The following is a 4,841-nucleotide window of genomic DNA, read 5'->3' on the forward strand; positions in this document are numbered from 1 at the left end:
TTCTTCTTACTTCTAAAAGTATAGCTAATACTGGAGGTCACAAAAGGGCTCAGGAGGTATATAAATGGCTGCTACCAAGCCTGCCAGCGTGAGGTCCCCGCCAGGAACCCACATGGTAGAAGGAAAGAATCTACTTGTAAAATGTTGTCCTCTAACCTCCATACAAGAGCCATGGCACGTGTGCATCAACCCCACACGAGAAATAAATATGAAAGATGGCTTTTACGGAGGACCCAAGACTCACATGTTGGCTCACAACATCTGTAACTACAATTCAGGGGGATCCAGTGTCCTCTCTGTCCTCCATGGGAACCAAGCACACATCTGATACACTTTCATACATGCAGGTAGGATCTCATACACAGTAAATAAAAACAATAAACCAAGTACTTAAAAGCATATGAAATGGCTAGCTGAGCACTTTAAATGAGTGGCCTGCGTCTGCGGCACATACGACATTGGTTTGTTTTGAGGCAGGCTTCCCACTATGTAGCCCAAACTGACCTTGAACTGATGATCTATTTTACTCTACCTCCCGAGGGCTAAGATTGTAGTCACCTCACCGACACGCCTAGCTGTCGTGTTATGTTCTCTACCGACTGGCACTGCCCCATAGCCAGGGTAGAGTCACACCACAAACAGCCTCAGAGGTAAATCAGCACTCCAGTTACGAGCCTCCAGAGAGGTGAGTCACTGCCCGTAGGGCAGCCTCCTGTCTGGAATGACTGACTCTGAACTGGAGTGTCACACCCAGCGCTTGCCTTGGGGTGTGGTGTGCACTTTGAGTATCTCCTCCTCCTCCTCCATCTCCATCCTCCCCCGGGGAATGCTTTGAGTACAAAACTGTGAGCGCGCTGTTTCCTTTTTTTTTTTTTTTAAGATTTATTTATTATATGTTGGTACACTGTAGCTGTCTTCAGACACACCAGAAGAGGGCATCAGATCTCTTTAAGGATGGTTGTGAGCCACCATGTGGGTGCTGGGATCTGAACTCATGACCTTTGAAAGAGCAGTCGATGCTCTTACCCACTGAGCCATCTCTCCAGCCAGTTTCCTTTCCTTTTGGCAGAATCTTGCCTAAGCCAGAGGCTTGGGGGAGCTTTTCCGAAATCTCTCCTGTCCGTTCTTCCTCTGCTGTAGCCTCCCTGAAAGCTTTGACCTAGGCTCTCACCCCAACCTAGACACAGAAGGAACTTCTGCCCATCCCCAAGCTTCTAACCCTACCTTCCACGTGGGCTTGCCTAAACCAGAACTCCTAACTGTGAGGCCCTTCCTTCAACCCTTCAACGACAAGACTCCCCCAGGACTGCGGACTACCACTAGAAATGGTCCAGAGGTTCTGGGGTTCAACTGCAGGGGGCTCTTCTTATGCCAGCTATTCCTATTTTGATTGACTTTCCCACTGTGTAGTAGTCAGGGTTCTCTAGAGTCACAGAACCTATGGGTAGTCTCTATATAGTCAAGCTGACAACTAGGAATAGCCACTACACACTGTGTATATGAATTACATATACCGGAAAATCGTCACGATTCAGACAGGACATGAGGGTTCATGTCAGTCATCCCAGTACTCAGGGGTTGAGGCAGGAGGATCACAGGTGAGAGGCCAGCCTGGAAACTTTGCCACAAATGAACAAAGCTCAAGATTCTTCTAAAAGACATACATTATTATTATTATTATTATTATTATTATTATTATTATTATGTGTGTGTACACTCATGAATGATGAGGGTACATGTGTGGCATTAGTTCTCTCCTGTCCTTACATTTAAGGATATAAGCTTTACATATAAGCTGATATAAGAAGGTTCTGGGACTCCAACTCAGGTCACCAGGTTTGTTCGTGTGACTACAGGATGAGCCCCCTCACCAGCTCCAATGCACACAATTCCTGAATGACTGGTTGTTTTCCAAGTGGAGTTTTAACTCCTTTTCACCTCCTTTAAAAAAAAAAAAGATTTATTTATTTATTATATGTAAGTACACTGTAGCTGTCATCAGACACACCAGAAGAGGGAGTCAGATCTCATTACGGATGGTTGTGAGCCACCATGTGGTTGCTGGGATTTGAACTCAGGACTTTCGGAAGAGCAGTCAGTGCTCTTAACCCCTGAGCCATCTCTCCAGCCCTTTTTGGTTTTTCAGACAGAGTTTCTCTGTGTAGTCTTGGCTGTCCTGGAACTCACTCTGAACTCAGGCTGGCCTCGAACTCAGAAATCCGCCTGCTTCTGCCTCCCAAGTGCTGGGATTACAGGCGTGCACCACCACCACCCGGCTTTTTTCACCTACTTCTATGGTTTGAATGTGTTTGACATCTGTGCTGGTCAGTTTGGGGGTTGTGTTTGTTTGTTTTTGTTTATCTTCTGGACACAAGATAGACTCATCAGAATAGAGGAAATCTGTAGAGAAAATACGTCCCTCGGAAGGATCTGTAGGCAAGCTAGTGGAGTGTTTTCTTGATTGGCGATTGATGTGGAAGGGCCCGGCTGAGTGTAGGCATCACCATGCTCAGGCAGATGGCCCTAGGTTGTGTAAGACAGTGGGAAGATAAACCAGGCATGGTTGCACATGTCTTTAATCCAAGCACTGAGGAGGCAGAGGCAGGTGGATCTCTTGTGATTTCAAGGCCATATTCCAGTTTACAGAGTGAGTTTCAAAACAGCCTGGGCTGTTACACAGAGAAAACTTGTCTCCAAAAAATAATAATAAAAAAATGAGAGGGAGGGAGGGAGGGAGGGAGGGAGGGAGGAAGAGAGAGAGAGAGAGAGAGAGAGAGAGAGAGAGAGAGAGAGAGAGAGCAGGATGAGCAAGCCAGTAAGCAGTGTCCCATCATAGCCTCTGCCTTTGTTCCTGTCCTGATTTCCCTCAGTATCAGAGTGTGACTTCAAAGTTGTAACTTGAAATAAACCCTTTCCTCTCCAAGTTGCTTTTAGTGAGGGTTTTTTTTCCCAAACCCTCAGAAACCTAAGACACCATCCATGTTCACTTGCGGAAAGCCCCATTAAAGGCAATGACTTCTGGGGACTCGTTAGGATGAGATCAGGAGAGTGGACCTCCACGATGGCCTCAGTAGAAGAGAACTCGGAGGTAATGTGCACCCTCTGCCTGGCTTTGTGATGTTTTCCACCACGATGCAGCTTCCAGAAATACAGAACTCATCAAATCCTATGCTTTGGTTTAATCCATTATTGGTTTTTTGAGACACGGTCTCTATGTAGCCCAGGCTAGCTTGAAACTTTCCGTTCTCCCAGCTCTGCCTCCCAACGCTGGCATCAGAGATGTGCACCACCGTACCCAATGATAGAAACTTCTAATCCAGGTGAATCCAACCTGTACCCTGAGTGTCACGTGTCCCAAGCGAGCTCTGAAATCGGCTCGACACGTCTGAAGATGACGGCACCTGGTGGCAACGCCAAATGGTTGGACACCCCTGCATCTTTGCAAATTACCCAGACCCATAGTATTCTGTAACAGCATAGCAACAGAAAACAGACCAAGAAGCAATTCTGTAACACTGAGCACTATAGAGCTACGTGAGCTCCAGATCACTCTGCGCTACAGAGACACCAGCTCAAAAGCCACAATAACCTCCCCTTTCTCCATAAGAAAGTAGACTATGGGACAGCCACCCAGGGAACCAGTCCTTTACAGTCTGACCTGCCTACCCCACCTCCTCCAGCCATGTATATCCCCCAGGCCTTAGGGGTCTTTACTTAACCAGGACCAGACACTGGGTCCCTTCCCTCCCCCTCACACGAAGCCCACATGGTCTCATGAGGTCACACGGCTTCGGTGGCATCTTCAAGTGGTATCTGATGACAAGCCTTCTCCAGCAGAACTGACGTTTTAGGATAAATCTTTTTTTTTTTTTTTGTCCATAGTGGTTAGGGGTTGCCCAGTCTACTAGAAGCCAATAGCACCCCCTTCCCCAATTCTAATAACAACAACAACCCCACACACACACACAGAAGCCTCAGACATGGGGAAAAGTCTCCTGGGAGGCAAAAATCATATAAAAATTAGCTTATACTTAGCTGATCATTCCCTACCGCTCCTATACTGGTTTGTTCTTGTGGCCGCTGCATTCTACATTGACCACAGAGTCTACAGAGAAGCACATTTAGTTGTGGTTCTTTTTTTTCTGCCTTATAACCACTGGCAACAATCCCTTTGGACAGGGATTTGATAGCTTCAATCGCAGAAACTGTATTCAAACCCCAGTCCACTTACTGGCCACGTCCCTAAGAAAACAGCTATTTCTCTATCTGACAAGAAGAAGAAAAGGCCCTTACCCTGGAGGGTTATGTGCTAAGGGCCTCACTTGCACCATATCAAGATTACCTTAGGAGATGGAATGATGGTAGCTCTTAGCAGGGAGTGCTGGTACCGTGCCTGTAATGCCAGTTCTTGGGGTTCAAACAAGGACTCAAACTGAGCTGGATGGAGTCTTGCCTGGGCTACACGGGATATTAGATCTTAATAGGATATGTCCTGAAGTATAACCAGACCAGTGTGCCTAGGGCGTGGTGGGGGCCACCCAAAGTCCTGTTCTTTATTTCATGTTCATAGCGGCAGAAAGGACTCAAAGGCTGAGAAGCAGTGACAGGTAACACATGTCTTGGCAACTGAAAACGCTGTGTCTCAGCCAGCTCCCGGTTCAGAGTGGAGACTTTTATAAAACATAAATGCGCCCCAAAGACCACAATGCACTGGGTTCGAGAAACGGGAGTCCTACAGTCCACTGACTGTCTGTCCTTCCAGACAGGGGCTCTCACAACGCTCCCTGTTGATATCTGCCAGGAGCATGTATGCTGACCCACCCCAAACATCTCTCACACAG

This window comes from Apodemus sylvaticus, chromosome 3 (genome assembly GCF_947179515.1).
Source record: "Apodemus sylvaticus chromosome 3, mApoSyl1.1, whole genome shotgun sequence".
NCBI lineage: Eukaryota > Metazoa > Chordata > Mammalia > Rodentia > Muridae > Apodemus > Apodemus sylvaticus.